This window comes from Mesoplodon bidens (assembly GCF_964165515.1).
Source record: "Mesoplodon bidens genome assembly, chromosome: 4".
NCBI lineage: Eukaryota > Metazoa > Chordata > Mammalia > Artiodactyla > Ziphiidae > Mesoplodon > Mesoplodon bidens.
In genome coordinates this window covers 136,088,398-136,113,690 of record NC_138160.1, presented here as the reverse complement: position 1 = coordinate 136,113,690, position 25,293 = coordinate 136,088,398, and positions in this window count along the sequence as shown.

The window sequence follows — 25,293 nt, the reverse complement described above, 5'->3', positions numbered from 1 at the left end:
TTTTTAAAAAGTTAAGACTGAGAAATAATTAAAACACACAAAGTTAGAGAATTGGATAAATAAACAGTAGTACATGACTAAGAACACAGGCTCTGGAGTCAGCCAGCCAGGTCTGAAGCTCCACTCAGCCTTTGGCAGGTTAAACTCTCTCAGCCACGCTTTACTTTTATTCAGAGAGTGGTTGTGAGAATTAAAGCAGGTAAAGAATTTAGCATAGCACCTGACATAATAACAAACCTTCAGTGACGGTGATGATGCTGTGGGTCTATCTTTTCTTGCTTCATAAATAAAACTAGTATATGTAGCTAAATTTTTTTAAGTAGGTCATACAATAGAGAAACAACAATACACTAACCCAATGATGAAAATTAGCATTACCAATGGTCATTGTGTACCTCCAGATGTGATATGCTAAGACAGATATGACATCACCAAGTAGAATTCTGACCAGGAATACGTAATCTGAGCATAGTCAAAAAAAGCAACAAATAAACCCAAATTGAGGAACATTCTATAAAATAAATGGCCTTTATTCCAAAATGTCAGTCATGAAAGGCAAAGAAAGGCTAAACACACAGTTCCAGATTAAAGGACACCAAAGAGACATGACCACTCAATGCTATATGTGATCCTGGACTAGATCTTGGGCTAGAGGCAAAAAAAATGTTATAAAAAACATTATTGGAACAATTGACAAAACTGGAATATGAACCCTAGATAAAAGTACTGTATTAATTAACTTCTAAATTTAATAACTCTACTGTGGCTATGTAAGAAAATATCTTCGTTCTTAGGAAACGGGAACCGAGGTATGATGAAATAAAGGGGCCTCAGCCATGCAGCCTCCTGTCATATGGTCCAAAAAATTAAAAATTTTATGTATATGTGTACACATACACACACACATACAGAGAAAACAAGAGAGAGAATAATAAAGCAAATGTGGCAAAATGTCAAAAATCAGTGAATTTGGGTAAAGAGTATTTGGGTATTCTCTAAACTAGCAATTTTCCTTAAGTTTAAAATTATCTCAAAGTTAGTTGTTTGTTTTTTTAATCTATAGAGAAGGGAAATTACTGGGAGTAGAGATGAAACAAAATTGGCCACAAAGAAGACCTGATTTGCCCAATTTGGACCATGTGCTCTTTCTGAACCAATCCTTCAGGCCAAAGGAATGAATGCTCCCATTGGTCAGGCTGGATCCTATGCCCATGCATTGTGCCTGGGGTACTGGCAGGATAGATGCCATCCAAACTCTAAAGAATGGTTGTCATGCCAGCGTAAGAGGTGTTGGATGGTCAAAAGCCATCTGGCCACCCCATGGCAGTGTCTGAAATTCTGTCTCTTCACAAAGCCTTCATAATAGAGTGCACACTCCGAACCAAATTCAGGCAGGTAGGGATAGAAGGCAAAGGCTTCTGGCTTCTAGCTTGGTCAATGTCTTAGCAGGCTGAGTCCACCAGAGGTCAGGGCAGAGCACAAAGCAGGAATGGTCCAGGAGCTGGCTCTTCAACCCTGCTCAAATCAGCAGCTCACAACTCAGTCCCTGGGAACACCGAGACTGCAGTCACCAGAAACAAAACCCAGGCTGCAGCAAGGGACCAGATTTCCTTCAGAATTGGCTACCTAAGGGACAGGTCTAGACGGGAGCAGGGGCAGACAGGGAGAGAGAAGTGATTTCTAAAACATTCTATTCTGCAGCTGCACGTGTTATGCTGAAGAAACACAGCTACAGTGCCCCAGAATCATGCAAAATGAAACACAAAATGTATCAGGGCAGAATCGACCGGAAAAGCTAGATTCTGGTCTCTGCCACCGCCTGCCTCTCTCGACTCTCCTTCCTCCACACTTCTGCCTGCTCACTATGTCAGCCACACTGATTGACTTTCTGCAATTCAGTCATACCAAGCTTGTTTCCTCAGATCATTTTGCCTTGTGGTACCCTCTGCTCGGAGAGTCCTTTTCGTAGATCTTGTCCCTTCCTGTCAAGGAAATTTCATATGAAATGTTAGTACCCATCTAAAGTAATGTCCTACCCAGTAGCACTAACACATCACCATGTTTATTTCCTTCATATCATTCATCATCCTCTCAATACCGCTGTTAATTTAACTTGTTGTTTTCCCCACCCCACAACAAAGCACAGGAAACTCAGGGACTTTCTTCTAAAGTTTATCCAGCAACCAGAATAGTGCCTCCTCAGAGCATAAGGGCCCAGGAAACATTTGATGAATGAACAAACTAATGAATGAGCCCCAGTTTCCCACATATAAAATTAGATGGTTAGATTATGCTATATTAGCAATGGCTACCATACATTGACCATATATTGCATGTTGGGCACATTGGTAAGGGCTGTGGGTAGTGCTGTAGATGGTTGGCTTTATATTTTTTTCAGCCCTAACAAGATCTCAAATATTCTCAGGCAGGACCTCAAATATCCAAAATGATGTTTCTGATGCCAAAATTCCTCACTTGGCCATTATTTCTTTGGCTTAGTTCAGAACCTTTCAAACTAACTTTTTTGCTGAAGAAACATTTGCTCAAGTGAAATTTCACCTGGAAGCCCTATATGAAAAACAATTGAAAAAAAGTATGCGTGTTAGCCCAATAAAAAAGCCTCCAACAAATTTCAGGAAAAGGAATCATAAAGATCATCATCAATGACCACAAGGTAATTGAGCTAATTGGGAGACATTTCTCTTGCAGAAGTATTCCAGCTAATAAATGAAGGGATGATAGATTTAGTATTTTGCTACTTGTCGTGATTTAATGGATCTCAGCAATGAGCATGGAAGCCTACTAACCTCACAAAAAGAAAGACCATCAGCCTCCTGATAAAAGAACACACCACCATGCATGAAGGAGTCTCACCAAAAAGATCACATCTAAATCTCATCAGCCTTGCAATTTTAACTATCAATTTACAGGAAGTACAGAGGAACTTGTTAATGTACACCACAGGAATACAATCAGGAAAATCCAAACAGTAGGAAATTAACAACATGAATTCATCAAAAATAAATAACAAGACAGAGAAGGAAGGAGATGGAGTAGAAAGTGACAGACTGAAAGAGGTTTAAATTCATATGAATCAATCACAAATTATAAATGATTTTTGGATCCTAATTCAAGCAGATAATCTGAAAAACCAAAATTTTCAAAATGCGTAAGACAAATTTTAACACTGACTAGATGATGATATTGAGGAATCATTATTTTTAGAATGGCATTCAAGTTATATTTCTTATAGAGAGTATTTTTATTTTATAGATACAAACTAAAAAATGAATAAAATGAAAAAAGAAGTTAATAAAGAGACAAATTAAAAATCCCCACATATTTGAAATACACTGAGTCAAAAATTATTACAACTTTTCAAACTAGAGATAAAAAAGCCATTGAAACATCATACAGGTTTTAAATTTTAATAATATAAATATTGATAACTATATCCATATAAATGAAAAGCTGTTTGGGATTTTCAAAAAAAAAAAAAAAATGAGGAAACCACTGTGGAGTATCACTAACCGTAATAGGTCCCTTTCTTGCTATGTCCTCATAAGGAGCCATTGTTATGGAATTTTAAGAACCTATACAAGTTCCTGGTTGGCCTAGATTTGTGGTCCTTCTAGCTTGGGAAGCTGCTTTTCAGTGACCTGAGGAACTTTGACCAAAATTAGCTTGTTTTCTCCTTTACATTGTAGGCTGTCTGTATATTCCATTTGTTATTATTTTTTTTGTTGTTTGTTTTGTTTTCTTACTTTTTCATTTTATTTTTTTCTTTTTAATTTTTCTCACTGTTTTCCTTTTCTCTTTTTTTTTACTTAATAGTTTTCTCTTTTTTCTTTCCCTCATTTTTTTCTTTTTTACTTATTATTTTTTCTCATTTCTTTTTTACTTAGTGTATTTTTATTTTAGTCTGTCATTGTGGTTTGTTTTTTTTTTTTTTGGCTGCATTGGGCCTTCATTGCTGTGCACAGGCTTTCTCTAGTTACGGTGAGCGGGGGTTACTCTTCGTTGCAGTGCGCAGGCTTCTCATTGTTGCAGAGCACAGGCTCTAGGCGCACAGGCTTCAGTAGTTGTGGCTCACAGAGTCTAGATCGCAGGCTCAGTAGTTGTGGCGCAAGGGCTTAGTTGCTCCATGGCATGCGGGATCTTCCTGGACCAGGGCTCGAACCCATGTTCCCTGCATTGGCAGGCGGATTCTTAACTACTGCGCCACCAGGGAAGCCCCTGCCATTGTGTTTTGATTCCATTATAAAGATCAGTTCATCAGGTAGTGTGAAAAGTGATTTTCTCTTGAGGTGACCTGGACCAATCTCACCAGCTTTTCCCAGGTTTAAGCTGATCTTGGGACACCTTGCCTTCAACCCCCGCAGCAAATCTAACATGCTGCAGGGCTTTCCACCATCTCTGCTGAGGAGGAGACCCATGCTGGCAACAACCGGCTCCTCAAGACCAATAGCAAGGGTACCGTTGCCAAGGTGAAGTTGGCCTGACACATCCTGACTGGGAAGGAGGTAGCTGTGAAAATCATTGACAAAAGTCAACAGGATTCCTCCAGTCTCCAGGGACTATCCCACAAAGTAAAATTCATGAAGGTTTTGCATCATCCCAATACAGTGAGGTTATTTGAAGTGATGGAAGCTGAGGACAAGACTCCTTGTCATGGAATATGCTACTGGAAGAGAGTACCTAGTGGCTCTTGGCAGTTTGCAAGAAAAAGAGATCCAAGTCAAATTCTGCCAGATAGAGTCTGCTATAAAGTACCAGCCCCAGAAGTTTATTATCCTGGATGCTGACATGACCACCAAGATTGCAGACCTTGGCTTCTGCATCAAATTCACCTTTAGCAATAAGCTGGATTCCCTCTGTGGCAGTCCCCTGTTATGCTGCCCTGGAACTCTCCCAGGGCCAAAAGTATGATGGAGCCTCCATTGCTATGTGGAGCTTAAGGAGTCATCCTTTATATTGGTCAGTGGATCCCTGCCTTTGATGGGCAGAACTTCAAAGAGATATGAGAGGGAGTACTGGGCAGAATATGCCATATTCTCTTAGACTTGTGCATGGAATATGAAAACCTGCTCCAGAAATCTTTCATTTTCAATCCCAGCAAGAGAGATACTTTAGAGTAAATCATGGAGGATTCATGAACGAATGTGGGTCATGAAGATGAGAAGCTAAAGCTTTATGTAGAGCCACTCTCTAACTACAGGACCCTGCAGACTGAGCTGATGCATCCATAGGTTACACACAGAAAGGGATCCTAGGACTCACTTAGGTTAATTGCCCAACACTGCAGCCCAGCACAACCTCCAGTGTGTCCCTGCGGCCTCTTCCTCCACCCAAAACTTCAGCAGCGATGCTGGGACCCCAGATGGAGCAAATTTCCTCCACAGCTTATCCAAAAGAAATTCCTTACACACTGGGCAGTACATTTGGGATCAGCAGATTTTTGCCCCAGTGTGATCCCAGCCTCTCCCTCAGGCAATAACCACAGCTAGCACTGGGCCACTGGCGGCTTCTTTAGCAAGTTCTCCCTCAAGTTTATATGAAGGTATGCTTATTTCAGGTGTGCCAGAAGGAACCTGCATAAACCTGCAAGCAAACAGCATATGAAGATACTCAAAGCTAGGGAGGCCAAGCCACACACTGCACTTTACATGGAGTATGAAGATCACAAACTCCACAGAGTCCTTTAACATGGCATGAAAATTCAGCAAGGTGCTCAACACAAAAGCTGCCAGTATGAGCTGAATAAGAAATGGTGCTAATGTGCATGCATGGCACCCCAGGGCCAAGAAGGCTTCCAGCAGTGGGAGACGGAGGTGTGCAAACTCCCACAATGGTCCCTCAATAGGGTCATTTAAACACACAGCCAGCACTTCCATGGCCCTCAAAAGCATTGCCTCTAAAATAACCAAGGAGCTGAAGCTTTAAAAGGCTGCCAGATTTTTAGGGCAGTGAAACTACTCTATATGATACTCTTAACCATAGATTCATATACTTGTACATTCATCAGTCCAGAAACATAGAATGTACAACACCAGGAGTAAATCCTAATGTAGACTATGGACCTTGGATAATAATGACATGTCAATGTAAGGTTCATCAGTTATAACAAATGTACCAACCTGGTGGGGGATGTTGACAGTGGGAGAGGCTATGCATGTGTGGGGACAGGGAGTATATTAAATCTCTGTCTTCCTCTTAATTTTCCTGTGAACCTAAAACTGTTCTTTTAAAAAAAAAAGTGTTTTTTTAAAAGGCTGCCAGAAACCACCTAGGAGACAGAAAGACGGGCCAGCTGGCTCCATCTGCCAGCCTGCCACCTAGCCCCACCCCAAAGGCAGTGACTGGACTGGTCTGTTTCCCCTGGGGCACTTATCCCCTCTCCTGCCCTTCTGGGTCTTTTTTTCCTTGTTTGTGAGAGAGGGCAGATTGTTCTGTAAAATAAAGATAAAAAACAAAACTCTTCCTCCTTCCTCCTCCCTGTTTCCTCCTTCTTCCTTTCCTTGCCCCTCCTCCTCCCCCTCTTACATTTTGGCCTACACGGAAAAAATTTGGTTACATACAGAGGAAATTGAGCAAATAGTTAAATACATCAAGGATAATGAAAACCAGGTTTCTCCATGGAAAAAGAGTTACAAATATGGAAAAGGATAGGATAGGATAGGATAGGATAGGATAGGATAGAATAGAATGCTCAGAAACAAACCCACACACTTATGTAATATTGATAGATGACAGAGGGGACACATCAGTAGGGAAAGGAGTAACTGTTCATTAAATACAGCTGTAAAAAAAAATTGCAATCCATGTAGAAAAGGAAGAAATTGGATCCCTGCCTCACATTATAACCAAAAATCAATTCTATTGTATTAAGGGCATAAATATGAAAACAAAACTTTTATTTTTATTATTTTTTATTGAAGTATAGTTGATTTACAATATTATGTTAGTTTTAGGTGTACAGCACAGTGATTCAGGTTTGTGGGGTTTTTTTGCAGATTATATTCCATTATAGGCTATTACAAGGTAATGAATATAACTCCCTGTGCTATACAGTAAATCCTTGTTGCTTATCTATTTTACGTATAGTTGTTTGTATCTATTAATCACAGATACAATCTGTTAATTCCAGAGGGGGAGGAGGGACAAATTAGGAGTATGGAATTAACAAAACTTTTATTTTTAAAAAGAAAACATTAAGTGAATTTTTTTTTTTTTTTTTTTTTTTTTTTTTTGCGGTACGCGGGCCTCTCACTGCTGCGGCCTCTCCCATTGCAGAGCACAGGCTCCGGACGCGCAGGTTCAGTGGCCATGGCTCACGGGCCCAGCCGCTCCGCGGCATGTGGGATCTTCCCGGACCGGGGCACGAACCCGTGTCCCCTGCATCGGCAGGCGGACTCTCAGCCACTGCGCCACCAGGGAAGCCCTAAGTGGATTTTTTAAAACCTTGAGGTAGGGAATGATTTCTAATCAGGACATAAAAAGAAAAAAAAAGATTTATCAATTTGACTGTTTAAAATTAAGAACTTATTAGTTATCAAAAGACCCCTTAAAGTATGTGAAATAAGTTACAAACTTGGAGCAAATATTCCCAGTACATGCAACTAACAAAGAATCAGCATCAAGAAAACCTCCTTTACAGCAATTAGAAAAGTACAAACAATTCATTGTAGGCATCAGCACACTTTTTCTTAAAGGATCAGATTGTAAATACTTTAGTCTTTGAGGACTATCTGGCCTCTGTCACAACTACTCAGCCATTATTTTTCAAAAGCAGCCATAGAAAATACATAACATAATTACTTTTTTTTTTTTTTGGTGTGGTGAAAAAATTTAAGATTTACTCTTTCAGCAACTTTCAGGTTTATAATACAATATTGTTAATAGTCACCATTCAGTACATTAGATGAGGTGATACAGATGATGTGAACTTACCCTACTGTAATAATTTTGCAATATATACATGTATCAAATTATCACATTGTACACCTTAAACTTACACAATGTTGTATATCAATTATATCGCAATGAAGCTGGAAAAAAATGCATTGCAAATTAACAGTGCTCCAATAAAACTTTAATTACAAAATGAGGGGCGAGCCCCATGGCCTTAGTTTGCCAATCTTTCTCATAAGGATTGGAGTTGAAATTTGAGTTTGTATCATCTTTGCTACATGATAAAATACTCCAAAACTTGGTGTCTTAAAACAGTAAATATTATTTCTCATGATCCCGTGGATCAACTGGGCAGTTGTTCTGGTCTAGGCCAGCTTGGCAAATCTCTGTTATCAACTGGCAGCTTGGCTGGGACTGGAGGTTTTAGGCTGTATTATAGACTGAAGGTTTGTGCTCCCTCAGAATTCATATGTTGAAACCTAATCCCCAATGTGATGGTATTTGGGGGTGAGGTCTTTGAGAGGTGACTAGGTCTTGAGGGTAGACCCTCATGAATGGGATTAATGCCCTTCAAAAAGAAACCTCTTGAATGTGCACCTCAAAGCTCATCTGCTTAGCAAAGCCACAAAACACAAACCTCTCACTTTTTACCTATGTTTCCACCTAAAAACAAAAACAAAAAACCTACACCACACAGAACTCAGATTTGCTGAAAAATACTTTTCTAATCTCAGAAAAATCTCCTTGTGGCAGATGGCCTATATGCCTCTGTCATGTGGTCCATTTAGGAGCAGGGCTCAGAAGGGAGACTTCCTATTGGCTGCAGGTGGGAAACTGCGTGGACTCATGGAAAGTGAAAGCAGGACTTGGCTGCAGAGCCGGGGGTGGATATAGCTCTTCTCCCGACAGCCCGGGAATGGGAAGGTCATGTCGACTCATGGGAGCTTCAGATTTAGGGACAACCCAAGAGGTTTCCAATCCCCTGGCATAATTTAGACACGTTTGGGGAAGAGCACAAGTTCCCTACCCGAGATGACTTTTAAGACTTTCCAATGCAAACGGTATAAGCATTTCTTCAGGGTCCCCTGGAGGCAGCTCATTCATGAGGCATCACCTCTGGGGAGGGGCAGGGGGCTCCAGACAGTAAGCATATGGCACTTAAGACAAAGCAGATGGCACCAACTTTTAAAGATGACTCTTTACTACTTAATCAATGGCTTCACCTCTAAATTATATTTTTACAGATATGCACCTATGCAACTTAACGTGGCTCTTCTAAGCAGGTGAGGACTTCCTCTTCAATGCTCTATAAAAATTATTTGTGTTCTATATAGTGAGTTTTTCCAGTAAATGTGGCTTAATATTTTAATTCTTAGAATGTGTCTTCTTGGGGCTTCCCTGGTGGCGCAATGGTTAAGAGTCCGCCTGCCCACGCAGGGGACACGGGTTCGAGCCCTGGTCCGGGAAGATCCCACATGCCATGGAGCAACTAAGCCCGTGTGCCACAACTACTGAGCCCACGTGCTGCAGCTACTGAAGCCCGTGTGCCTGTGCTCCACAACAAGAGAAGCCACCACAACGAGAAGCCTGCACACCGCAAGGAAAAGTAGCCCCTGTTCGCCGCAACCAGAGAAAGCAGGTGTGCAGCAACAAAGATCCAACACAGCCAAAATAAACAAAATAAATAAATTTATAACAATAAAATAAAAGAATGTGTCTTCTCTATGTGATGCAACTAAATTCCGTTTTGTTTGTGGAATGACTAGCACAGGCCAACTCCCTCTCTTCACTTAACAACAGACCAATGAGCTGTTAATCAAGCTGTTATCTCCACGGAACTACTTGCTAAATGCATTGATTTCATAAGTATGTGGAATCCTTTTTCTTTTGAATCTGTATATCGTATGTAAGACTGAATCTACTTAATAAACACTGAATAACAAAAAAAAAGAAAGGAAAAGAAACCTCTTTAGGGAAAAATCTCTCCTGAGTATCTCCTCTTCTCTCACACCTACACTTCATTTGCCTTCACATCCAACACCAGATGTGTGGGGCTTTTCTCCACACCAAGCAATTCTGTGACACCAGCCTGGTGCCCTACAGTTTAATTCGATTCTGATACCATCTACCTGGAGTAAGCATCAGATCCTCTGTGTTAAAGGGCTCAGTCCCACAAAACTGCCCCCTGCCCACCCCCAACATCGTTTGGATGCTAAGCTCAAATTCAGGTTGTTACCTGTACTTCTGACAGAATGGCTGTAAATCGGAAGTTCCCACGACCCCCTCCTCAAGTTTGATTAATTTGCTAGAGTGGCTCACAGAACTCAGGAAAACAGCTTACTTACTATTGATACATTACTGGTTTACTACAAAGAATATTAAGGATGCGAATGAAGAGCCAGATGAAGAGATACATAGGGTGAAGGCCAGAAGCATCCCAAGCACAGGAGTTTGTCTCCATAGAGTGTGGGGTACACTGCCCTCTGGGCATGTGGGTACATTCTTGTTCACCAACCTGGAAAATCTCTGAGCCTCATCCTTTTAGATTTTTATGGAGGCTTTGTTACATAGGCATGATGGATTAAATCATTGATGATTGGGCTTCCCTGGTGGCGCAGTGGTTGAGAGTCTGCCTGCCAATGCAGGGGACACGGGTTCGTGCCCCAGTCCGGGAAGATCCCACATGCCGCGGAGCGGCTGGGCCCGTGAGCCATGGCCACTGAGCCTGCGCGTCCGGAGCCTGTGCTCCGCAATGGGAGAGGCCACAACAGTGAGAGGCCCGCGTACAGCAAAAAAAGAAAAAAAAAAAATCATTGATGATTGGTGATCGAACTCAATCTCCAGCCTCTCTCCCTTCCCCAGAGGTAGAGGGGTGGGAGGGGAGGCAGAAAGTTCCAATCCTCTAATGCTTTAATGGCTCCCTTGGCAACTGGTCCCCAACCTTAAGGGCTATCCAAAAGTGACCTCAATAACATAAATTCAGGTGTGGTTGAAAAGCATGCTCACATTACTTAGGAAATTTCAAGGGTCTTAGGAGCTCTGTGCCAGGAACAGGATGAAAATCGACTATATATTTGTTACAGATCACAAGACCACAAGAGAGCTCCCTTGTTCCTTCTACCATGTGAGGACATAGCCAGAAGACGGCCATCTATGAACCAGGCCCTCACCAGATGCTGAATCTGTTGGCACCTTGATCTTAGACTTCTCAGCCTTTAGGGACGTGAGAAATAAATGTCTGTTTGTTTATAAGCCACTCAGTCTCTGGTATTTCATTATAGCAGCCCAAACAGACTAAGACAGGGTGGTTCACTTACATGCCTGGTGCTTGGCAGAACAGTCAGGATAGGGGCCTCCTCTTGGCCCCTTGTCTTTCCTAGCATGTGTTTTCATCTTCCAGGATGCTGATCTGGATTTTGTCAGTGGTGGCAGAAAGACTCCTAGCAGTAAGAAAGGGCAAGCCCAAAGCATAAGCAGTTTTCAGGCCTCTGCTTGCATCACATTTCTTAATGTTCCTTTGACCAAAATAGGTCATATGGACAAGCCCCGATTCAAGAGGTAGAGAAACAGACTCTATCATCTCTTGACAGAAGGATGAGCAAAGTCACATGGCAAAGGGGAATGCAATCTGGAATGGGAGGAATTTGCAGCCATTTTACAATCTACCTAACTGTAAACATTTAAACAACATGATATAAATGCATATTCTAGGTAGTCAGTGACTGCAAATACATAAGTTACTAACTTCTCATGTTAGACTTCTCTGTTTTTTTATTCCTCAAGGAAAGCTTTTCCACCGATAACAAGTTTATAGAACAATCCATGATTTTGCTTTCACAAGCTCTCTTATGCCAATCTCTTACGCAAATGGGTCAACTGAGACATTTCTATAAACTATTTATATCAATGATTACCAAGAGAACCCAAGCATTCCCTCCCCTTGAACCTCGCTTAGAGAGGCTTACCAGACTTGAGGTGAAAACACTCAAATAAACCACACAATTCTATAGCTAGAAAATGAAAAATATGTAGAACTAAGTTTTATAATACAAACTACAGAATGTATCACATTTATAAAATGGAGGCATGGTTTTTAAATTTGAGAAACACCAACCTGATACTAAAGAGGTTCCAATTTCCAAGTATACCCTGAGCTCTGTAGAGGCCATTTCTCTTCAAAAGAGACCCTGTGGTTACAGGGTCCAGAGAGAGAGCATCCCTGGAACAGCCACAGGAATATTCTCCTCCTGGCTGAATCTACCCCCTGGCTGGTTGGCAGTTGGCAACCTGACAGGTGTTTTACATTCAAAAGGTCAACCTCTGAGTGAATCTGCCCAGAGCCTCTGGTGAAGAGGGCCTTGCCAATCACGCCTGGATGCCCAGGCCTGGCGTCTGTCCCTTGCCCCTGCCATTCTGACAGCTGTGGAAGAAGGGACCCAGGCTCCCAGCTTGGGCTGTCACTAAGTGATGGCAGCCCTTTTGCTGAAGGTCGAACTCTAATTCTCACTCCAGGGAGCCTTCCTTCTCTCCTTCTCTGTTTCAGCCTGTCCATCTTAATCATTGTTTGCGTTTTTCTGCTGCTTTATAGTCTTCAAAACATTTTCCCTTTCACACTCTCATTTGATCCTCCCCATAGGAAGAGGGTGTCAGAGAAATCATGAATTTCCCTTTTGTAAGAACAAACAGAGAGACTAGGCAATTGAGTGTTAGAAGAACGTACAACGTAGCAGTTAAGAACAAAGGCTCCGGAGTTAGATTCCTGCCAGTCTCCTTCCATGTAACCTCGGGCAAACTGCATAATCTCTCTCTCCCTCTCTCTCTCCCCCTCGGTTTCCCTGTATATAAAGGAGAGATATTAACCTTTCCTATTTCATAAGGTTTTTGCAAGAACGAAGTATAAGAAGAAATGTCTGGCATAAAACAATATAGCAATAAACCATACGGATATGTTTATTATTTGTACTGCTTCTGTTGTTATCACATAGCTAGATTACAGCAAAGCAAGGACTAGAGTGCACATCCATGGGCCTGAAAGCCACACTATCTACATCCACCTTTCAATAAAGTGAGTGGGGGTTCTGGCTGTTCTGCTTTCCCACATGAGAAGCAAATTATCCCATGAAGGAGTAGGCTAGAGGACGTTATCTTCTTAAAAGAAAACCTTTTCTTCCAGCTTGCTAAAACTTCAGAAAGGAGCCTGAGGGCCCTGAACTCTTATAGTTACCTCCAAAAAACAGGTATTATAAAAAAACTGGGTTAATCTCAGAATACTGTTAGCCTTTCCCTCCACAACCTATTATTCTAATCCAGGAAAGTCAGTATGTCCAGGAATATCAGCTCTACTGACAATCAAAGTTCTTGCTTTTAGCCAGGAGTTTCAAATCCTTCCCCAACCAACCTTTCATCAAATTTGCCCCAAAATCACCAAATTTTAATTGTTCGAGTTCCTTTTCCTCCTTCATCCCTGGGTAATTATCAATAAATGTGTTAGTGAAAGGTTATAAAATCATAAACAGGAAGAAGAAGGTGACCTAGTAACCCGGCTACTAACCCCTGAATAATCCACAGTTGACTTTGCCCACCATAAAGAAGATTAGAAATGTGTAGTTACAGGATGCAGAAACAAACAAATGTAAGCTTAGAAGCAGAAAAGAATTGAATTTCGAATTTAATAGTGACAACATAGAAAAAAATCAAATGGGAGAGAAAATGAAAGGAATAGAGTCGGAATTCCCAGGAAATACATTAAACCATAGCTTTGAAAGACAAAGAAAATAGAAAGAAAGAGAAAAATAACACAGAAATCTACCTTCATTGCACTGTGTCTGACCAAAGAACATTATAATGAATCTCCCACTACCATTAAATTAAACACAAATTGCCTTTGTTTCTAATTAACGTCGGCCTAAGCCAAAGTGATGTGTGAAAGTCTTCTTTTTTAATGCCTTTGCCATGCCACAGAAATATATTACAACCAGAATGAAAGATTATGGATGCTTTCCAATAGCTTCCTCTAAAATATAGGCCAAACCTTATAGAAGGTATATGTGAGAGTCATTTGAATTCCAAATGCATTTAAAAGGACCAGCTCTATTACAGTGCATAGCAAATGAATCCATAATGAGGAGATATTCCAGACCAATTGTTTCCAAATTATGCTTTAGATTATCTTCATTTCTCTTTTGAAAATATGCCTTGTTATTTTTAGCATGGCATAAGAAACCCTTGAATTTTCTGGCATCAAATGACATCTCCAGTTTCTGTGCTCTCCCTTATTCCTTTACATACCGGCTTGGCCACATCGGACTTAGACCCTTGTCATTCCCAGTAAACTCCTATCACCCTTCAAAGCCCAACTCAGATTTCACCTGCTCTCTGAAGCTTTTGCCAGTACTCCCAGGTGGAGTTAGAAATCCCTCCTGGGTGTTCCCACCACCTTATATCCATGCAACATTTGTTCTACAGGTGGCCTTCAGCAAGAATCTTCTCTTTCAGTGTCTGAACTCACCAGGTTATAGGTATAGGCACAGTGACTGCATAGATGGATTGTGTTAACAATGAAGTAACAGAAATCTATAGAAGCTAGCTTAAATTTAAAAGGGTGGGGAGATGGGGAGCATATTAAAAGCATACATGGGAAGCTCATGGAATCCAAGCCAAGACTCAGGAAGAGACAGATATAAGAAATGGAAAGCCATCTGGAATCCAAAGGTCACTCTCTCCCACATTTCATCACCCATTCGTCCCTACATCTGCTTTGCTCTTTAATCACTAAGACTGACTTTACTGTTAACAGCCTACACAACAAAAGGGCAGGTTGATGGTGAAGGGACTCAGTTCCACCACAGTTTTTGTACCTATAGGGCAAGAGTCCAGGCACATAAAAAGAATCCCTTGTTGTCTCCGCTTTGGTCTCAATTCCAAATTCCAGGGGAGGAATCAGATTGCCTGACTTGAATCAGGTGTCCACAGTGACCCATCTTGCTAAGTTTAGATGGTCAGGGCTACGTGGTTCAAATTCAACTAGTGGGGGCACTGCAAAGGAAGCAAAAGAGAAGGAAGAATCATTGTGAGCTAAGAGACAGCCCAAAAGGTGACACCTATACAGACATTCTGTTGACTAGAGCGGAGGGAGGGAAAGAAGGAAGAAGGGAGGGAAGGAGGGGGGAGAAATCCAAATACATTTGGAGGGCTTCCTCATGGTGATAAGAGTGAAACTAGAAGATTAGGAACTTAGTGTCTTACTGGGGATGCTCATGAAATCCAGTGGTAGTGACATCATCATTGTACATATGCACGTGTTGAGTATCTACAGGTAAGTAGCCACTGATATAGACACTTACCTTCAAAGAACGTGTATGTCAATCAATAGCAGGGATCTGAAGCTCAGGAAAAATAAAAAATAAGCAGAGTTCACTGAAGAACCCCAAACCAAAAAACCATGTGTCTGTCAGTGGCATCTGCTCCAAATAACCTAAAAGTCTGTGGTCTGCATGTTTAGTAAGCATTAAAACCTCTGGGAGGCAGAAGAGAAACCCACATCTATTCACACTAGAGTGTAAATGTGTGCTTACAGCAGACAATTAACTGCCCTTTGGACATCACACAGTCAATAATATTAAAGCCTTGGTATAGGGTCAAGGTTTCCCAAAGTGTGGTTCACATTGGAAACTTAGCCAAGAAATCTGCATACTTAACAAGCTTGTGAGAAACTTCTCATGGCCCAGCACCACTATGAACTACTGGGGTAAGCAGCCTCTAAAATGACCCCCGGAAATCTCCAAGCTACACCGTTTTTGTAGGCCCCTCCCACACTGCACCAGGTTTGGTCTGTATGACCAATAGCATATAGCAGAAGTGACACTATGCCACTTCCAATATTAGGTTATAAAAGGATCGCAGTTCATGTCTTGATATTCTCTCCCCTGAACCCGCCCCCTCTCCTTCTCACTTTGCTTCTCCCCGTCCTTCTCCCTTTCCCTATCCCGCTGTCTATCTTTTCTTAGATCACTCATACTGGGGGAAACCATATGATGAGCAGCCTTATGGAGAGAACTCTGTGGCAAGAAACTGAAGCCTCCTGCCAAGAGCCACATGAGTGAGCTTAGAAGTGGATACTCCAGCGCCTTCAGAAACTGCAGCTCGACTGCAACATCATAAGAGACTGAAATCAGAACCACTCAGCTCAGCCATTCCTAGATCCCTGACCCTCAGAAATCATGGGATAATAAATGTTCGTTGTTTTATTTTTTTATTTTTATTTTTGGCCGCACCGCGAAGCTTGTGGGATCTTAGTTCTCCAACCAGGGGTTGAACCCGGCCACGGCAGTGAAAGCACCGAGAACTAACCACTGGACCACCAGGGAATTCCCAAATGTTCATTGTTTTAACCTGCTATGTTTTGAGATAATTTGTTACATAGCAATAAACTACAGATAGCTAGTCTACAAAGACTGCCCCCTCCTATCCCTGATAACTGCTTCTCATAACAAGAGATGGAATTTATTTCTCCTCCATTTAAATCTGGTCTGGCCCTGTGATTGGCTTGAGTATAGAAGGCTGCAGAAGTGACATTCTGCAACTTCTGAGCCCAATTCTTAAGAGAACTAGCAGCTTCTACTTTCTACTGCTTGGAACCCAGACACATGCTATGAGCAGCCAAAGCCACATGGAAAGGATATATGGAGGAGAAGTGAGGTGCTCTGTTTGGTATCCCCAGCTCAGCTCCCAGCCAACACTGACTGTGCGCCAGGTGAGTGAGCCATCTTGGATGTCCCACCCAATTGAGCCCTCCAGATGACTGCAGCCTCTCCCAACACCATGTGAAGCAAAACTGCCCAGTCAACCCAAAGAATCGGGAAAAATAATAAATGGTTGCTGTTATTTTAAGTCACTAATTTTAGGGGTAGTTTCTATGTAGCAGTAGAAACCAAAATACACTGTCTTAGGCTAATGAATTTATTCATTAATGATTGGATTCTGAGCATCAGTCTATAAATGAAGTATAGATATCTATCCAAAGAACCTTTCTGGGCAAAGAACTTATGCATGTAAGATAGTCCTACACCTTGCATCTCCTTTGGATCCACCATGATGCTGGGTATCTACTAGAGGCTCACATAGGCTTTTTGACATTGGCTCCCCCAGTTTCTTTCCTGTTTCTAATAACATCATGAAGAACTAACATTTCCTGAGCTCTAATAGGTGACAGGCACCACCCTAAATAGTTTACTTCTCTTAACTTACTAAAGTGTTGGGTTGGCCAAAAACTTTGTTCAGGTTTTTCCATAATATCTTACAGAAAAACCTGAACGAACTTTTTGGCGAAACCAATATTACAACAACACTAAGAGATAGGTCCTGGTATCTCCATTCTCCATATGGGGAAAGTGGGCCTGGAAAGGTAAAGGACTTGCCCAAGCTCACCCACAGCTGATAATTGATGGAGCCTGGAGAGTCCAACTTGGCATCCATACTCTTAACCACTACTCTACACTATCCTCAGTCCTATGAGGTAGATGCTGCTATTACCATTTTAAAGACAGGGAGCCTGAGGCTTAGGGAGTCCCTGGCACAAAGTTCACACAGTTAATAAAGAGAAGAGCTACAAGGAAAACTTCCTCTAATACCAAAATCCTATTCTTCACCCCCACATTTGAAGAATGTGCAGATTGTAGCAGGGTCTAGTCCAGTCATGTATTCTCAGCTCTTCTAGGCTCTACCTTATCAGGTATTTTAACAAGGGTCAGTGAATCATGCAACCCTGATGTAAACTCAGCAGCTCCTTAATCTTCCTTGCCTCCCTTTTGGAGATCATCATAACTTAGAAATATTCCCTTGAGTTCTTTAAATACTCTGCAAACAGCTGGCCCATTTTCAGGAACTCAGAACACACACACCATATTTAGAGTTCAGAGAGGGGAAAAAAAAAACCCTCACAGATCTGCAAGAGACAAGTATTTCTTCTGTAACTCCTCTCATCCTGAAAACCCTTTTGCTCTCTCCTAGTTTTAACTGTGAACCTCACCCCCATCCAGGAAATGTACTTTTCACCTCCATGCCCTACAAACAATGAAGAAAAAAAAGCAACCAACATTTCCCACACACTATTTCATTTGATTCTCATGAGTTTCTTTTAACAGCAAAAGGTATTTCACATATGTAGCATGATAATTTATTGAGAATTTACTGTAGAATGATAATCTACTGAGATATTTTTCTATGTCTATTTCTTATCTATCAGGAAGGAATGAATGGTATTTACTCCTTCCCAGAAGGCCTTTCTTCCAGGGCTAGAAAGGAAAGCTGTCTAAAAGGGATGGGGATGGGAGGACCCTAATTACAACCCAAATCATATTTGTCAGTTCTGAAGGCTCTACCCAGGGTCAGGCCTCCAGGAGAGACAGACTTTTTCTAGTAGGGCTGTAAATACTCAGCCAGTTGGCCAGAGGGGATTTGGGCAAAACATTCTAGGGGTAACTAGCTTGCAACTAATTAGGTTGTTCCAGAGTGAAGAGGAGTAGTCACTTGATGTTTTGGTGCATTGAGGGTAATCTGAGGTGAGATTCCTCAGGCCTATGGCTGGGGGATGAGGAAGAACTGGCCCTCCTCACACTCACGGTCTCTGAGGCACTGGTCTGAGTCCCCAGTGCTGTGACCTTGGGAACCTCAGCCACAGTCCCATAGTAGGGCTTGGCGCCATGGTGACCACTTTGAATTGAGGGCCAGAAACCTTCGCCTTTTTCCTGGACTGTATAAGCCATGAATCTCCGACCAGGCTAGGAAAGGGAGCCGCTGCTAGTCTGCCTAGTCAACCTTGACAAGTGGGGGCCTGAGCGAGGCTTAATATTTTTAGGATATGTAAAAACACGGCATTGCTTGCGCCCCACTTCATGAAACAAATATACTTCCCACAACACATTTCCTATCAGCACACAAGGAAAATAAATTTACTTTAATCTCAATTTCTTTAACATTAACCTTTTCCTCTCTTTCCTCCCCTTGGTTCTCTGATATCGTTCCTGTTGCATAGGCAGCGATACTTGAGGCAAGTCAATTCTTGTTTCTTTTACACATTTGCTTGTTTCATCCCCTCTGGTCCTCCAGAAAATCATTTCCATTATATAGCATTTTTCCTTTATCAGACCATTTACAGAATGTCAACTAGCTTCTGAGCACTGATTGGCAAACTAAGACCCACAGGTTAAATCCTGCCCACAGCCTGTGTTTGTAAATAAAGTTTCACTGGGATACAGCCACTCCCATTCAATCATGTATTATCTGTGGCTGTTTTTGCACCTTATCAGCACATTTGAGTCTTTGCAATAGGGACTCTCAAAGCCTAGAATGTTTACTACTTGGTCTCATTCAGAAAAAGTTTGCCAACCCTCGGTCTAGCAGAAGAAAAATACATGTTGTACTGCATATTACTAACCAGTACTCTATCCATCTTTGGGTGATGCTTTAAATAGAGGTCAATGCAAAGTGTTCTGGGGAGCACCATTAGATTTTAAATGGCCCCATATACATGGTTTATAGCTGCCATCTATATGAAGTTGAGGCTTCATATTGCAAATAATAAACTATTTAAGCTATATTTACTCAAAAAGAATTTGGGGGGACTTCCCTGGTGGTGCAGTGCCAATACAGGGGACACAAGAATCCGCCTGCCAATACAGGGGACACAGGTTCGATCCCTGGTCCGGGAAGATCCCACATGCCGTGGAGCAACAACTACTGTGCGCCACAACTACTGAGCCTGCGCTCTAGAGCCCGCGAGCCACAACTACTGAGCCCTTGCACCACAACTACTGAAGCCCGCGTGCCTGGAACCTGTGCTCCACAACGAGAGAAGCCACCACAATGAGAAGCCTGTGCACCACAATGAAGAGTAGCTTCCCACTCGCGACAACTAGAGAAAGCCCACACACAGCAACGACGACCCAACGCAGTCAAACGTAAATAAAAAAATTTTTAAAAATAGGCAAACTGAATTATACCATTTTTTTAAAAAATAATTTTTTATAAAATAATATGATGTTGAATTCTTCTCTACCAGTCAGAATTCAATTAGGTAACAGAACCACTATCAGTATTATGGAATATAAAATTTACTAAGTTTATTATAGAAATGATATTTTGCACAATTGTGGGAGATGCGGGGGAAGAAAAGGTCTGGAAAGGGCAACTGGAGGACCAGGGGAAAATCACTAACCAGCCTTCCTTTAAGCCTGGCCTGAGGGGACAAGCTAGAACAGAGTAAGGAAGCAATGAGGGTACAGAAAAGCTTGTGTCTACTAATGTCTACATTGAAATTGACTGCTATACCTCCTCTCCCTCTCCCTCTATAAAAGTCCCACTTGCACCCATTCAAAGAACAGAAATGCACCCCAAAATTCTACCCTTTGGAGGAGTTACAACCCTTTACCTTACATTGGAGTGAGAAGGGTCCACATTCAAACTCTTCATCTTTATCCCTTTATGTAAGAAGTGGTGATGATATTCAAGTTTTACTTCTCTGCAGGAGTTTCTGTCTCACTCAGCGTAAGTGTTAAGTCTGGACTTTATTGATGTTGCAAAACTTCCAGAAAAGTGACTGGGTGAGTGATGGTTTTGAAACATGTTTGCAAGTTCGTTGACACTTCTCCCCCAGGAGATGTGGAATCTAATTCAACCTCCCCTTGATTATAGATAGGCTGGCCTTGGTGACTTCTTCAAAGGGATAGAATGCAGTAGACATGACACCATGAGATTCATGTGGCCAGGTCATAAAAAGCAATACACTGTCTACTTGGCTTTTCTTCTGTCCTTAGAACATGCACTTCTGGAGCTCTGAGCCTTCATACACAAAGTGCAATTACCCTGAAGGCACCATGCTGAAGAGGTTATATAAAGAGACAACAAAGAGATAGAGAAAGGTATCTGATGAGCACTGGTTGACCAGCCCTCAGCTGTTTAAGACTCCTAGCCTAGGCTAGGAGCAGCTCTCAGATGAATCCCCTCTCCAGCCTCCAAGCTGCCCCAGCCCACACCAAGTAGAGCAGAAATGAGCTTTTTCCACCGAGCCCTGTTCAGACTGCAGATTTGTGAGCAAGTTAGATGTTGTTGAGGGGTGAAGTCATAAGTTTGGGGGTTGTTTATTGTGTAGCCATAGTAACTGAAATAGAATACAAAGCAATTTTCCAAATAAGCTATGGAGTTCTAACTCAGAACAGTTAGGTAGAGCTGCCAAAGATAAAAATGCACGTAAAGCAGTACAGCACTATGGAAGTTTATTCATCCACGTCATTCATCTGTCCATCCAACGAATATTTATGAAGCATCTACTTTGTGTGCTGGGGATTCAGTAGTCAAGACAGAAATGATCTCTGCCCTGATGGAGCATTCAGGCTACTGTGGATTAAGAGAGACAATGAAGGAGTAATTCATGAGTGTTACAAAAGGGGAAGCCCAGGATGCTTTGTCAGATAATAAGTCAAATGTCTTTTCTGGGAATTTCTTAAAGATACATTCCCCTTAATTAGTAACAGTCTTTTAGATTCTGGCTCTGTTCCAGACATACAGAGCAAAAGAAAGATATAAATTTACAGGTTCAGCAAACACAGGCTTCTCTGGGTTACAGGGGTTTTTGGTGGCTGCTTTCAACTGTGGCAGTCAGCTGTCCTTTCTCTGGATCAAACATACATAGACAAGATGCTAATTGTATGCTTTGTTCTGCACCTACTTTGAAATTATTTATAATGAAACTATACGTCATCTTGTCTAAGAAACATTGCTGTTCAGAGTGGCCATAGTTTGGTTGCAAATCGAAATTACTCACAAGATCTATATTAGAAGCTAAAAGCTTTCTCATCAGGCTGCTGATAATGAAGTTTGCTAACTATCCTGGTGCATAAAGTAGAAATATGAAAACTGATTCAGTCTAATTATCAAAGTGTTGGAGTTTTTCCGCTATTCTCAAAATGTAGCCATTGAAGTGGCTTGAAAACTCGTTGTCCAGAATTTAAATTGCCTATTGCCAAGGCTCAGTGACCGCTCCAGGAGTGAACGAAAGTGCTTAAAATCTCCGGACTGTTTGATTACAGGTACCCATCCATCGTTTGCTCAGTCATGTACAACTGTGCAATTAAAACAAATGGTGGCACATAAAAGGCTGCCTGAGGTAGATCTGGCCTGTGGGCAGAGTGCCAGCCTGTTAGAAGAAAGTGCCAGGCAGAGTGGGGGAAACAATGAATAAAAAAAACACAGGCCCCCATGCAACATTCATGCCTTCTTGGAGCTCAGAGTCTAGTAGGGGAGAAAGACAAGTAAATGGGCATCAGTAACACAATGCCTAAGAGCTGTGTTTCAGAATAGTGTGGGATCAGGGAAAGCTAACCCAGGGATGCAGCCTCTAAGCTGAAGGTTGTGTAGGAGTCAGCAAGGCCAAGGTGGAGGGAACATGGGGAAGAGGAAAACATGGTTCAGGCTGAGTCAGGTACCGCTAAGACACTAGAGAGACAGAATGTTAGAGGAACTAAAAACATTCAGAGTGGTTGAAATATTAGGAGGTAAAATGATGAGAGATACGGCTGGACAGGTAGGGAAAAGGGTCAGTCAGGTCATGGAGGGCTTTATAAGCCATTTTAAAGAGGTTCAACTTTCTATTCCCTAGATTTTATTTTTAACACAAAAGAGACATGTTCAACTAGCCTCAGAAATGTTTTTAAGAGATCCACTTTTATGAAGATCTAGAATAATGAGAGAATCAGTTCTTCCCTGGTCTTACATCAAAAAGACAGAGAACATGGAGTTCCCATTCTCATGCTCAAGTGTTTTTCTTCTGAAGACCAGTAGTTATTTACTCATTTACCCACTTAGCCCTGATCTCTCTGCCAGGCAGATTGGAGAGGGAGGGCACAGAGTGAAAAATATCATTGTTCATTCTCAAGAGAGAATTATCCAGCAAAAAGGATAAGGATTACTGTTTCTAACAAGCACCAGAGGAGGTAAACATTGAGAGTTCAGAATTGTCAAAGATTTTCTTTTTAATGTAAGAAAGATTCCTGTGTAGAACATAAATGCCTTTTCTCCAAGTCTCAGAAAAATCACATATCTTATAGTTTAGCAATGAGCACATGTGACTACACTACCAGCATTTGGTAGTGATCATTTTACTATAGACAAAGTGGTTACACATATGAAAATTTACTAAGTAATAGAATGACCATCATGTCTAAAAGTTGCCCTGTTTCAGAAGGGACACAAGCCAAGTATAGGATGTCTCCTAGATTGAGTGCTAGGCATTAAGTATACCCAGCATGGTGCCAGGGGGTGAGAATAAATGAATGAATTATGATGGTTTAAATAATGATGAATTAATGAATGAAATATGATGGATTAATTATGATGAGTTAAATACAAGTTACAGCTGTTTAAGTCCCGGCACAGGCCTGATGACATGAGGCAGGCAGGGCTTCTAGAGCAAACACAATTCTGTGTTCTGAAAAAACTTCACACTTTCCTGAACCAACCAGGCAAAACTCACAGTTAAGAAATGCTTTAACTTAAAACTGACTAAGCAAAAAGACAAGTGTGTTAGTTTTCTATTGCTGCTATAACAAATTACCACAAACTTAATGGCTTAAAACTACCCAAATTTAGTATCTTACAGTTCTAGAGATCAGAAATCCAAAATGAGTCTTACAGGCTAAAGTCAAGGTGTCAAGAAGGCTGTGTTCCTTCTGGAGACCCTAGGGGAGCATCCAATCCTTGCCTTTTCCAACTTCTAGAGGCTGCCCACATTCCCTGGCTCATGTCCCCTTCCCATCACTCTGTTCTATTTTATCATCTCTTTTTCTGACTCTCCTGCCTCCCTCTTTCCCTTATAAGAATGCTTGTAATGACACTGGGCCCACCCAAATAATCCAAGATAATCGCCCCATGTCAAGATCCTTAACTTAATCATGCCACAAAGCCCCATTCTGCCATGCAGGGTAACACAGTCACAGGTTCCAGGGATTAGGACATGGACATCTTTGGGAGGCCGTTATTCCGCCTCCCACAATAAGAAGAAAACAGACTGTAAGATCTGAGGGCCAGATTTCATCTGATTTATTCAACATCAACCCCAGCATAGTACTGGCTCATCATCAGTACTCAGTCACTACCTGTTGAATAACTGAGTAAATGAATAAGAAAATATAAATGATGTGCTATTTCTGCAATAACTCCTCATGTGAATAAGGTATGGATGGTTTCAAAATCTGTAATTTGCTGTCTCTTACAAATGAAGGATTGAATGGATACCAAGTTTCAGTTTGGGAAGATGAAAAAGTTCTGGAGGTGGATGATGGTGATGGTTGCACAACAATATGAATGTACTTAATACCGATGAACTGTGCATTTAAAAATTGTAAATGTTACATAATATACATATTTTTACCACAATAAAAGAATATAAAAGACTAATTCAAAGAGTATATAAGTCAAGAAAAAAGTTATACAATGGCCCTTGACCAGAACCATAACATCTGACTTAAATAAATATCCTTCTAATAATAATTCCCAGAAGAGAAAGGTATGGAATATCCTCAGCCTTAGGGCTGAATCCTCTTCTCATTATTTTATTTGCCTCCTAAAGCATTAGCATTTATCACAGGTTATGTTCATTAAGCCAAAATGTTTTCATTATGCTTTTTTTTTTTTTTTTTTTTGCATTACACGGGCCTCTCACTGTTGTGGCCTCTCCCGCTGCGAAGCACGGGCTCCGGACACGCAGGCTCAGCAGCCATGGCTCACGGGCCCAGCCGCTCCTCGGCATGTGGGATCTTCCCGGACCGGGTCACGAACCCGCGTCCCCTGCATCGGCAGGTGGACTCTTGACCACTGCGCCACAAGGGAAGCCCCATTATGCTTTTTAAGTTAAACTGATGCAGGAGAGATCAGTCAAGCAAGCAGATGTCTACTTGGGCCTTTGGTTGGTTTATTTTTCTAAGTGTCCTCATTTGTCTGCATCATGGTTTTAAACCCTCTCTAAAACACATTCTAACACACATACATGCTCACATGCACACACCTGCATACAAAGTCAGCATCTACATGGTGCCAAAATACTCTATGGGTTCATAGATGAAATCCAGCCAGACTGCTTGGGTGGGCTTTCCACAGACTCAACAATCAGGATGTGGAGTGAATCTTTCACTTATTTATCAGTTCATTTGGGCAAACTGTAGACACAGACTCAAACAGATCATTCTCAGAATAGATGGTCAACTTTTAACCCAAAGCAACAACTAGGAACCAATTAGAGCCATTCTCTTCAATGGAGCTTATTATTGGTGCTAACCTGTAAATAGAAGAGTCCAATTGTGAGGAAGGTTAGCAACCCCAAATAACACTCCC